We start from the raw sequence: 12642 nt of genomic DNA on the forward strand, positions 1-12642 counted from the left end.
ACGATTTAACAGATGAACAGATAATAGTTATATATTGAGATATTTTGAAATTCCATTCTCAGCATGCATGATTTTTCGTTCATTTTCAATAAAATTGTGATGTTGTGTTTGAGATGGTTATGTTTTGATCTCTCTATGTACCAGTTGAGGCGTACCGGTGTAGCCTACAAGGTGATGAGCCCGAAAGTCGATCAGATGAAATAACTTGTCGTGCCCATTCTGTTGAATGACTGTTCTCAATAGCTTCGAGAAATAAGATAATGAAATGTTGGCAATACTTCCAAGCCAAAGCATAGTTTCTTTAATGTGTTAGGATATACATGCTTGCCTTGGTTGTTAATTTAAACGTTTCTGCATGTAAGGATATACAACTATAGGCTTGCCTTTGGTTGTTAATTTAAACGTGTCTGCATGTAATTGATATACAGCTAGGCTTGCCTTGGTTGTTAATTTAAACGTTTTCGCTTTAATCAGTATGCGGATTATATTTATTCAATTATATTTGTTCACATATATTCGACATTATGTGAAAGTGCATAATTTAAAGTACAGATAGTGTGAAAATAAGGAGGATAGAAGGTGATATAAACTATTTTAGAAAATCTTTGGTTAAAATGTTGATATTACTCCGAGTGAGCAGGTGGAAGGGTTGGGGTTCAGTATGATAAACTTGCTCCTCTTCTAGTTCAAAATCTAAATAGTCATGATATAGAAATTTGGTTTGGCCTATGGATACGGAACGCGAAAAGGGGGTAAAATTGTTAACAATGGCGTCAATTGTAACAACAACCATGTAAATATCGTTAACAACGTCCTGATTGGTATAGCAACGGGGATGTAAAATTGTTAACAACATTTTATAAATTAGAAGTGCAATTTTTGTAATAAAAGAGTGCCATATCGTTATTTATAAAGTGCCTTTTTGTTGCAAAAAAAGAAATATAAACTGAAAATGTGCCCCTCTGTTGAAAAAAAAGAAGATTTAAATACTGGATATTTTACTGACTAACAGAGGATGCATTTTGTCGGAAAGTTTTGCGGTAACTATGCATGCACTGCTCCTTGAAGTCCCGTTTCCTAGATTTGACCGTACTCTTCCACCATCTCTGCATCCCTCCCTGCAGAAAAATGTTGAATTGACGAGATACGATTAGTTGTTAATTAAACATTTTGCAGAAAATTGCTCAATTGCTCAGTTGGAATGAAGTGAACAATTTAATATTTTCCAGAAAAATGTTGAATTGACGAGATATGATAAGTTGTCAATTAAACATTTTGCAGAAAATTGTTCGATTGACGACATATTATAAGTGGTCAATTCAACATTTTGCAAGAAAGTGTTCAATTACTCAGTTGGAATGAAGTGAACAATTTAATATATTTCAGAAAAATGTTGAATTGACGAGATACGGTTAGTTGTCAATTAAACATTTTGCAGAAAATTGTTCAATTACTCAGTTGGAATGAAATGAGCAATTGAACATTTTTCAGATGACGAGATCTGATAAGACAAATGTTCAATTGCTCAGTTAAAGCAACAGATCTGGCCTTGTCCTGACCTCGCTTTCAACGAAAATGATGCCTGATTACGTAATGATTTAAATTTTAACGGTTTTTATTTATACTGTAGGCGACACACAATACCGTAAGGTTTCCAGTGGGGAATGTTCAGGTTTCTGATGTGAGTGGGACCATGTGGCGAGGGGTTGGTGTGTGGAAGGGGCAGGGGTGGGTTCATCGCATATATGCCGTACATCGAGCAACGATTTTAACAGCTCCCCCCTCCCCTTAACCCCTTCAACCAAAATTGAGAATAAATTGATGGGTCATTACTGCGCTGAGTGATTGAATAAAGTCCTGCTAAATATTCAGTTTTAAAAACGTGAAATAGTCACTAATCGGAGTACATTTTCCTTTACAATGAGTGTTTCCTTCTTGCACTCCAAAATCAGCCGATTCACAAAGAGATTACAGAAAAAAAAGAATTGCTAAAATACTTGATTCCGCCCGGGCTCGAACCGGGGACCTTTCGCGTGTTAAGCGAATGTGATAACCGCTACACTACGGAATCACTGATGTTAATATTAGTATCATGAAGGTAAGTACGTGATAATGGATGAGTTTTTTTTTACAATAGATAAGTCTGCTAATCCCATTTACTGACATTATTCACTCGTCTTAAAAAGACTTGCTAAAAAACTTGATTCCGCCCGGGCTCGAACCGGGGACCTTTCGCGTGTAAAGCGAATGTGCATAACCGCTACACTACGGAATCACTGTTGTTGATGATCTTCTATACCGTCTCTGATATTAACACTAGGAATCTACACCCATTATTAAATTTTTGAATCGATGGATATCTTTGCATATTTCAAGTAGTGTCAAAGAAATAACATTGGAACCCTTTCTTAGATTATTATTGTGAATTATATTGTTTGTGTATTCTTTGAAATTAAAGGAACTGCAATCAATTTAGACTCGGAACATAATATCATGACTTATCGAGTTGTAAGAAAAGCAGATAGCAACATTAAAATATTTTGCTGGTCTCTGAAATATCCTGTATGTATTAGGATATACATGTGCTCTATTGGCTTCAGACCTTTAGAATATGACCAGAAGGAATTAACTATTCACTTCCATTTTCACAGTGTTTTAAAAGTATTGCTATCATGTAATTGTGTTTTTATTATGTGAAAACAACACGAACAATCTCTTTGTAAAAAAGTAAAAAAGAATTGCTAAAATACTTGATTCCGCCCGGGCTCGAACCGGGGACCTTTCGCGTGTAAAGCGAATGTGATAACCGCTACACTACGGAATCACTGATGTTAATATTAGTATCATGAAGGTGAGTATTTGATAATGGATGATTTTTTTACAATAGATAAGTATGCCAATCCCATCTACTGATATGATTCACTCGTCTTAAAAAGACTTGCTAAAAAACTTGATTCCGCCCGGGCTCGAACCGGGGACCTTTCGCGTGTGAAGCGAATGTGATAACCGCTACACTACGGAATCACTGATGTTAATATTAGTATCATGAAGGTGAGTATTTGATAATGGATGATTTTTTTTACAATAGATAAGTATGCCAATCCCATCTACTGATATGATTCACTCGTCTTAAAAAGACTTGCTAAAAACTTGATTCCGCCCGGGCTCAAACCGGGGACCTTTCGCGTGTTAAGCGAATGTGATAACCGCTACACTACGGAATCACTGATGTTAATATTAGTATCATGAAGGTGAGTATTTGATAATGGATGATTTTTTTTACAATAGATAAGTATGCCAATCCCATCTACTGATATGATTCACTCGTCTTAAAAAGACTTGCTAAAAAACTTGATTCCGCCAGGGCTCGAACCGGGGCCCTTTCGCGTGTGAAGCGAATGTGATAACCGCTACACTACGGAATCGCTGTTGTTGATGATCTTCTATACCGTCTCTGATATTAGCACTATGAATCTACACCCATTATTAAAGTTTTGAATCGATAGATATCTTTGCATATTTCAAGTAGTGTCAAAGAAATAACATTCATTCATTCATTTATTCATTTATTTGTTTTTTCACATAAATATTACACTGTGAATGGAAGTCTTCTGAAAAGTCTATGCTGGCTTAACAAAACAGAAGACTCCAGTGAAGAAAAGATAGAAAATAGTGAAAATAATGTTAATAACAATACGTATACGCTTCAATATGTGTATATGCTGCTATGCGACTATGCAGCTAAATCATAATTAATAAGACATGATAATTTCTTTAGTAAGACATTTACTAAATGTTGAGCTTGTTTTCTTAGTTTTTAAAGCTATTGACAGTGAATTCCATATTTTGGTTGCACGGTTTCTGAGGCTTAACATACCAGTGCGTGTTTTATATGATTTATAATGTGTGTTGCTAGCCGTTCTGGTATTATGATTACATTGAAACCCTTTTTGTCCGGTTATGTATGTATGTATGTATGTATGTATGTATGTATGTATGTATGTATGTATGTATGTATATGTGATCTTCCCGCAAGCAGGAACTCGCGAAAGAAGCCATGGAGGCTTGTAGACTCGCAAGCTGACCGAAGCCAATCTCTCGGCACACATCCATTTAACGTCCATGTCGGGAAGTTGTTATTGAACAACACCCTTGCCAGACGACACACACTGCTGTCGGCGGGGAATCGAACCGGGGATCTCATGACTGGGAGACGCCGGCGTTAACCACTAGGCTATACACTCCGCCTTATTGTTGTGAATTATGTTGTTTGTGTATTCTTTGAAATTAAAGGAACTGTAATCATCTGAGACTCGGAACATAATATCATGACTTATCGAAATTGAAAGAAAACCAGATAGCAACATTAAAATATTTTGCTGGTCTCTGAGCTATCCTGTATGTATTAGGATATACATGTGCTTCTATTAGGCTTCAGACCTTTAGAATATGACCAGAAGGAATTAGCTATTCACTTCCATTTTCACAGTGTTTTATAAGTATTGCTATCATGTAATTGTGTTTTTATTATGTGAAAACAACACGAACTATCTCTTTGTAGCCACACAACCTTCTATGCCTTAATGATTTAAATATAGCATGTATTTAATTATGCATTATTATTTGTCAAGGTATATATGTCTGGCAATCCCATCTTTTCACTGTGACATTTTTCACTGGAGTAAAAAAGAATTGCTAAAATACTTGATTCCGCCCGGGCTCGAACCGGGGACCTTTCGCGTGTGAAGCGAATGTGATAACCGCTACACTACGGAATCACTGTTGTTGATGATCTTCTATACCGTCTCTGATATTAACACAATGAACCTACACCCATAATTAAATTTTTGAATCGATGAATATCTTTGCATATTTCAAGTAATGTCAAAGAAATAACATTGAAACCCTTTTTTCAGGTTATTGTTGTGAATTATATTGTTTGTGTATTCTTTGAAATTAAAGGAACTGCAATCATCTGAGACTCGGAACATAATATAATGACTTATCGAAATTGAAGGAAACCCAGATAGCATACATTTAAATATTTTGCTGGTCTCTGAAATATCCTGTATGTATTAGGATATACATGTGTTCTATTGGCTTCAGACCTTTAGAATATGACCAGAAGGAATTAACTATTCACTTCCATTTTCACAGTGTTTTATAAGTATTGCTATCATGTAATTGCGTTTTTATTATGTGAAAACAACACGAACAATCTCTTTGTAGCCACACAACCTTCTATGCCTTAATGATTTAAATATAGCATGTATTTAATTATACATTATTATTTGTCAAGGTATATGTGTCTGGCAATCCTATCTATTCACTGTGACATTTTTCACTGGAGTAAACAAGAATTGCTAAAATACTTGATTCCGCCCGGGCTCGAACCGGGGACCTTTCGCGTGTAAAGCGAATGTGATAACCGCTACACTACGGAATCACTGATGTTAATATTAGTATCATGAAGGTGAGTATGTGATAATGGATGATTTTTTTTACAATAGATAAGTATGCCAATCCCATCTACTGATATGATTCACTCGTCTTAAAAAGACTTGCTAAAAAACTTGATTCCGCCCGGGCTCGAACCGGGGACCTTTCGCGTGTGAAGCGAATGTGATAACCGCTACACTACGGAATCGCTGTTGTTGATGATCTTCTATACCGTCTCTGATATTAACACAATGAATCTACACCCATAATTAAATTTTTGAATCGATGAATATCTTTGCATATTTCAAGTAATGTTAAAGGAATAACATTGAAACCCTTTTTTTCAGGTTATTATTGTGAATTATGTTGTTTGTGTATTCTTTGAAATTAAAGGAACTGCAATCATCTGAGACTCGGAACATAATATAATGACTTATCGGAATCGAAAGAAAACCAGATAGCAACATTAAAATATTTTGCTGGTCTCGGAAATATCCTGTATGTATTAGGATATACATGTGTTCTATTGGCTTCAGACCTTTAGAATATGACCAGAAGGAATTAACTATTCACTTCCATTTTCACAGTGTTTTATAAGTATTGCTATCATGTAATTGTGTTTTAGTTATGTGAAAACAACACGAACAATCTCTTTGTAGCCACACAACCTTCTATGCCTTAATGATTTAAATATAGCATGTATTTCATTATGCGTTATTATTTGTCAAGGTATATATGTCTGGCAATCCCATCTATTCACTGTGACATTTTTCACTGGAGTAAAAAAGAATTGCTAAAATACTTGATTCCTCCCGGGCTCGAACCGGGGACCTTTCGCGTGTTAAGCGAATGTGATAACCGCTACACTACGGAATCACTGATGTTAATATTAGTATCATGAAGGTAAGTATTTGATAATGGATAAGTTTTTCTTACAAAAGATAAGTATGCCAATCCCATCTACTGATATTATTCACTCGTCTTAAAAAGACTTGCTTTAAAACTTGATTCCGCCCGGGCTCGAACCGGGGACCTTTCGCGTGTGAAGCGAATGTGATAACCGCTACACTACGGAATCGCTGTTTACGGTGTAATCACGAAAGAGAAACACCAAGTAAAGGCAGAACATATATTTTCTGTGTTTTGTTGTTGTCCTTGATTGTATTGCGATTGGTATGTAGTAATGATGACTGTTACGTGTTGAGATCATGTATACGTGTTTGAGATGCGCAGCAAGACGAACTTATCAACACGAGGTGAAGAAAGTACTTATTTCCAGCCAATCAGAATACTAGATTAGGTCACGTGATAAAATGGACCGATCGGTCTGCAGCAAGATTACTATATTCCCAGAAATGAATAAAGGCAAAGTAAAACCGCGGCCGTTAGAAGATACTGTTATTAGTCCAGGTTGTAACACTTTTAATTGTCGAGTAATGAACCTTTACACAGCATACATTAATGTCATGAATTAGTCCAATACAAACACAGAGATCACATGTTTACAATGCATTTCAACTTTGTTTGGGACAATTGGTGTTGGATGTCAACTAATGGTATACGCAGTTGTATATATCAACATAAAACAACATGTTTTGAGTGAGTTTTTGGATTAACATTAACATTTAGACCAACCCTGAGGAACTGACGTCATCATCAATTTAAACTTAAAGGAGCATTACTGATCGTAACACATTGTCGTGTTCCGTGAATGGATGGCGATTGCGTAGAGAAAATGTCGGACGGATTGTCGAACGCTATTGACAATCTATTTACATCTTCGAAACAGATAATAGTCCGTATGGAAATACGTGGATGACTAACGTACAATATTTACATTTAATGAGTGTGGATTTAACAAGATCACAAACGTTCTTGCTACTCAACATCCAACCCTTTTATGACGGTTGCTTTAACTCCCTAACGTCGACAAATCTCATACAGCTCTACCTTCATGTGAAATTATATGGCTACAAATTTGTTAAGTCTCTATCAGCTAGAAAGGCTTCTATAGGCACCCATCTAACGACAAAGTCATCATACAAGCAGAATTACAACTTTTATATAGAATTTTGAGGGTTTAGGGGATTAAAAAATAAAAACTTAACATGGAGAGAGTAACACACAGACAACTTGGCAGATTTGGCAAATATAGGGAATTATTGCAATGGGCTTGCGCGCTACAATATTGGCATTACTTGCCATGTGAACGTTACTTACATGACTGGAAGTTGAAACTTAAAAGTTTCGTATAGTCTTTGTTCATTTGCAGTTTCAGAAGCTTACTGCGTAGGCAACTTATTCTCTTCTAACTCTCATATTCTGAGCCTTTCACGGCGCTCACAAGCGCCCTCACTTTGTAGGTACCTACATGACTATACTCCCTGGTGTGTTGTCCGACCAAAAATATAACACCATGAGCAACCGAAAAGTTCTTCCCACTACTACAAGCACTCCACGCGCACTAAAATACTGCGTATTTGCAGGCAAATACAGTTCAAGTAAAGGCCTGATTATGCTGAGCCTGCTCAGCGACGCGAATCAGTCTCACCATTCAAAAAGAGGAAAATGCTACGGCTGTTATATTTTCCTCCCCTTTTCTACATACGCTTGGCGCAATCACTGGAACGAATCGCTCATAGCGTGATGAATAGTGAGGATCGACACAGCGCATTTGACAAAGAAAAATGTGCCGACACGCCTAGTAAGCCTAGTTTAGGCCTAATTGCAAAATTACTCCACAGGTGACCTTAAAACACGACAGGACATGTGATAGAATTACTTATTGGCAGCTGCATGCCCCAATTATAGGCATTAAAACAATAACTGTTCCAGGACTGACCTCCATGGTCTGGAATCAATGAAATCAACATTTAAGTACAATATTTCATAAGCTAATAAACTTGAAAACCGGAACAGCGATAGAGAAACTCAAATTGCGACACATCCCGGCCTGGTCATAGTAAGGTGGAATTTCATTTTAAGAGCAATCTACGGTTTTCCCATCTGAAATGACTTTCTAAATTGTAAAGATTCCAAATTTCAGTTAAAAATGTTGAATTGGAAGCCACCCGACGTTTACGTTTTAATCCATAAGCGGATTTCTCTTAAATATAAATGCTGATTTTTATTATGATATAAAATTCTCCTTATATTCATCATTCATTGGATCAGTTATACACTGCTCATTTTCTTCGCCTAAACGGTGAAGAGGGCGCCTTCCTTCTATTCAGAATAGAGACCCTATAGTAGCGTCTCTAATTCAGAACACAGTTATCAGTCAAAGAACAACCTGTCACTTTAACCGTTGTTGCACGGACGTCATAGGCGTCGACAGCAACATTAATTAACACCGAGCACTTCATACCCGTAGTCAGAAGTACAAAACTATACGAAATGTACATCATGGAACTGTAATGCTACATTCATTGTTTAATTATTAAGCTAACTTTTTTAGGTCTACTAAGTGTATGGGGGTATCGCCATATACTAACATGAAATATCACATCGAGTCATATTCAAAATTGTTTTAAAAAGAGTCAATTTTCACGCTGAAAAAAATGCAATCGGCGTTTGAAATGAACACTCGCGGTAATTCATCCCAAGGGTCCAAGATTTGTATTTAACAATGAAGGAACTGCTATAATGGTATATGTTGTTTTGTTTAAAGACGTTATTGCTACCTGTTTTGTTTCCGGTAGCTAGATCTGAATGGCGATGGGCAGGTGGAGGAAGGTGAGGGTTATAAAGTTCATTTACGAAAACAGAAAGTGGCTTTAGGCACCGCGGTTTTGATGGTAATTTACTAGGGACTTCTGTATAACTTAACTCTTACTTCATACATTCTGCCTAAAGAAACGTATACAGTTGCACGGATTGTATAATATACACATTTGTTTCCACTCACGTGAATAATGCAAGTCATATATATAGTAATTGTCTCCCTGTCTTTCCTATGATTACATCAACACTTATCTTAAGACACATAGAATGAGATTGCTAAAATATGTTTGATTAATTAAATATTTTTCTTCTATTAGTTTTATGATAAAAATGATTAAAATCGATCAAAGCGGGTGACATAGAACGATAACTAACTCTGTACAATGAATAAGCAAAATTTGATAGAAAACTGGATGCAGAGAATTCAAAGTGCGAAAGATCACGTTGGCACGCCTGGGTCTGAGTGATGCAACCATTAGTGTGGTGTTACATAGTTCAAAAAATATGTATATAGATCCCTCGTGATAGCTACATGGACAATGACTAAGCAATTTTACTGGTGTGCGCTAATCAAATATTGTTCTATATTGCTTTACCGTTTTGTTAACGTGTTTTGTATAACACAGACGTGCATACCTCCGTCAAATTTTAAATGTAGCATATTTCTGTGATCCACAACATGTTAAATGGTGATTTCATTTATTGTCATGGCCTGTATTATGCTTAAGTCGAATCCAATTCTACTTAAGAAGAACTCAGTTTTAATATAGTAGAATTCTATTTCACTCATGTATAAGAGACCATATATTTTACTTAAGAAATGTAATTTCACTTAAGTAGTATTCAATAAGTTTATGTGAATGTATGTTCTACTTAAGTGGAATACAATTCTACTTAAGTGAAATTGCATTCCACTTGAGTAAAACATAACATTTGTATTCTACGTAAGAGGAATTTATATTACTTGGCTTCCCTCCCCCTTTGAGCAAGTTAGTTGATATTAAGGGAATTTAGACGCAAACATATATCTTATTTAGTATCTCATGTATGCGCAATTTTTTATTTTGTTGTTGTTTTTAAAATAATTGAACGATTAAAAGTGGCGCGCCTCTTCTAGTCTCCTCCCTTATATTCTTCACTGCATCCGTGCTGTAAAAAAACGTTTTCTATAAGGAAGAGCGTGTCGGGAACATCATAAGAACATAATATCATTCTCACCAACAATGGTACGATGTTTTTAATCACATTTCATGTAAGTTATGTTATGTTGTTTAAAGTTTGTGTTTCGCTGTGGGCATGACGATTATTGAATCTGACTTATGACCCTGAATGGGCTTATCTTATTATGTTCATATGATGTCCTTTTCCTAGTGTCCTGGTTGACCATGAAGATACAACCGCTGCGTATATAGGAAGCAATAAAAAATAATTCATTTAACCTTTCTATTTGAAATTGTTACTTTTTACGACAAACTTTAAACAGTAACTATTGAAAATGATGATGTATTTCATCAACATTTTGAATTTTCACGTCAAAATTGTAATAACGCAAAAAGTCCAGCTGAATGATCAAAGCACCGTCATCAAGTGCATCCGTAGTTGAAATATACCGGTAGGTAGCAGAAAATATATAGTTCTCCCAAAATTGGGAGGGGAGGGAGGGAGGGGAGGGAGCGGAGGGGGAGCGGAGGGAGGGAGTCTGGCGCTTTCCCCTTTTCGCTTGTTCCTAGGTCTATGAGCTGAAATTCCTGAATCTATATCTAAATATGTTACCTCTTAGGTTTTATCTGACTGTCTTTTACTGACTTTGTTTGTTGTTATTTTCTGTATATAATCTACCCCCTTCCTCCACCCCTATTGCATGGATGTGAGCACTGAGAAGTTTGTCAGTGATTCAATAATGTTATACATCATCTACATCCTTCAATTTTGTGTGTGTGGGGGGGGGGGGGGAGGAGGCGGCGAGATTGGGACTTCCCATTTCCCTTTCACCTCGTACTAATTAGTAACTACACATATGATAGTCTGTGTTTCGCGTGGTTTAAACAAGTGTGACAGCTTATACCGAAAAGTGCTGATATTTAGTACTCCGTTACACCATTGCTCATGCTCACATGTATCAGAAACGTCTTAGCGTTCATGGGATTAAGTTGGAAGTTAATGGATTTTGTAAACTATATTTGTTTACTTATTTACTTTTGTTGTCGTTGGTCCTTCTGTAAACCGTCGTAGAGCCTCCGATGTACCTCTACAGGTCACTCGTAAAACTACGAAGCCTAGATGATAATCTTGGAGCCTATTCTTTTCTATAGTAGTAACCCGTTCCTATGAGCAGATGATTTTTCGAAAGCTAATGATATGTGCCATGGATGTATGCGGTGGCCGCGGGGAAGGGTGGATTTGAAAATTTACTCGGCCCCATAATAACTGGACACATTTACTAATGATTTGCATTGTAGGCCTACAAGCTTCAATATGCATGAAAATGCACATAGGTCGCAGGTGTCAGACGAACCTACGTGGAACTGTGCGAAATAAACAAATTCCTTGGTGCATTCCCTATGCCGTCTCCTCCTCTCCTTACCCACTGGACTCGTTTGTACTATAGACGTATAGCGTACCAACGTCACTGGATATTTCCATTCACCCACACGATCTTCTTCCCATCTCCATTATCCACCCTCTAACCCCCCCCCCCCTCCGCCCTCAAAAGTGTCCTTCGAAGTTTCGCTACAACTTAATACTGCATGACAATGACTTGATTTTAATTCAAAAAGTTGTTGGCCAACTCCGTCCATGATTCTTTGTGTTTTTTGTTACACCTGCTGTGTGTCGTGTGCAACTATGACATCACATCTTTTTGCTTCAAGTTCACTTTTGGTAGAACATCATGCAGATAACTTCAAATGTCAATATCTCAAAAACGGTACATAGGAGTTGAATGCAAATTTCACTGGAATGCTTAGATTATGTTCCTCTGTAACATATTAAAAAGACAAATTTACATGTACTAATCTTTTAAATCACACGTACATGATTCTCAATGGGTGGTCTCCTTATTACCTGACATCTGTTGTTCTCCCTGTTAATCGTCGTTATAATACGAGATCTATAATCTTTCATCTATTCTGTGCCCAGGTATTCTACAAATTATGGTGTGAAAACATTTCGTTATACTAGTTGTATTTTGTATGGAACTCAATACCGGCCAAATTTCAAAAGTCTGTTGATCCAACTATTTTTAAATCAACAATTAAATAATATTTTTTCGACTAAACTGAACGGGAAGAGAGCTCTATAGTTTTGTACGTTTAGATCAATGTTTTATATATGTTTGTTTGACATATTTGGATGTATTGTTCCTGTAGTATTTTCATGTTTGTATGGACCACAGTGGACATTAGTCAGACTTTTCTGTGTCATCCTGCACTTAGTTCTTGTTACCATTCTTCATGTATTTTTCTACATTGTTTTGCTTTT

General features: G+C 36.5%; 11 non-coding genes across 11 annotated transcripts; all 11 read right to left on the bottom strand.

Moving 5' to 3' along the window:
• Window positions 1–1998: 1998 nt before the first annotated feature.
• Window positions 1999–2071, bottom strand: Trnav-aac (transfer RNA valine (anticodon AAC)). The gene has a single exon. It is a non-coding gene; the product is annotated as a tRNA-Val (tRNA).
• A 130-nt stretch (window positions 2072–2201) lies between these two features.
• Window positions 2202–2275, bottom strand: Trnav-uac (transfer RNA valine (anticodon UAC)). Its single transcript has one exon. It is a non-coding gene; the product is annotated as a tRNA-Val (tRNA).
• A 476-nt stretch (window positions 2276–2751) lies between these two features.
• On the bottom strand, window positions 2752–2824 carry Trnav-uac (transfer RNA valine (anticodon UAC)). Its single transcript has one exon. It is a non-coding gene; the product is annotated as a tRNA-Val (tRNA).
• Window positions 2825–2951: 127 nt separating this feature from the next.
• Trnav-cac (transfer RNA valine (anticodon CAC)) lies at window positions 2952–3024 on the bottom strand. The gene has a single exon. It is a non-coding gene; the product is annotated as a tRNA-Val (tRNA).
• Window positions 3025–3151: 127 nt separating this feature from the next.
• Trnav-aac (transfer RNA valine (anticodon AAC)) lies at window positions 3152–3224 on the bottom strand. Its single transcript has one exon. It is a non-coding gene; the product is annotated as a tRNA-Val (tRNA).
• Window positions 3225–3352: 128 nt separating this feature from the next.
• Trnav-cac (transfer RNA valine (anticodon CAC)) lies at window positions 3353–3425 on the bottom strand. The gene has a single exon. It is a non-coding gene; the product is annotated as a tRNA-Val (tRNA).
• A 1280-nt stretch (window positions 3426–4705) lies between these two features.
• On the bottom strand, window positions 4706–4778 carry Trnav-cac (transfer RNA valine (anticodon CAC)). Its single transcript has one exon. It is a non-coding gene; the product is annotated as a tRNA-Val (tRNA).
• A 595-nt stretch (window positions 4779–5373) lies between these two features.
• Window positions 5374–5446, bottom strand: Trnav-uac (transfer RNA valine (anticodon UAC)). Its single transcript has one exon. It is a non-coding gene; the product is annotated as a tRNA-Val (tRNA).
• Window positions 5447–5574: 128 nt separating this feature from the next.
• Window positions 5575–5647, bottom strand: Trnav-cac (transfer RNA valine (anticodon CAC)). Its single transcript has one exon. It is a non-coding gene; the product is annotated as a tRNA-Val (tRNA).
• Window positions 5648–6242: 595 nt separating this feature from the next.
• On the bottom strand, window positions 6243–6315 carry Trnav-aac (transfer RNA valine (anticodon AAC)). The gene has a single exon. It is a non-coding gene; the product is annotated as a tRNA-Val (tRNA).
• Window positions 6316–6444: 129 nt separating this feature from the next.
• Trnav-cac (transfer RNA valine (anticodon CAC)) lies at window positions 6445–6517 on the bottom strand. The gene has a single exon. It is a non-coding gene; the product is annotated as a tRNA-Val (tRNA).
• Window positions 6518–12642: the final 6125 nt, after the last annotated feature.

Source organism: Apostichopus japonicus, chromosome 8, assembly GCF_037975245.1.
Source record: "Apostichopus japonicus isolate 1M-3 chromosome 8, ASM3797524v1, whole genome shotgun sequence".
Lineage (NCBI taxonomy): Eukaryota > Metazoa > Echinodermata > Holothuroidea > Aspidochirotida > Stichopodidae > Apostichopus > Apostichopus japonicus.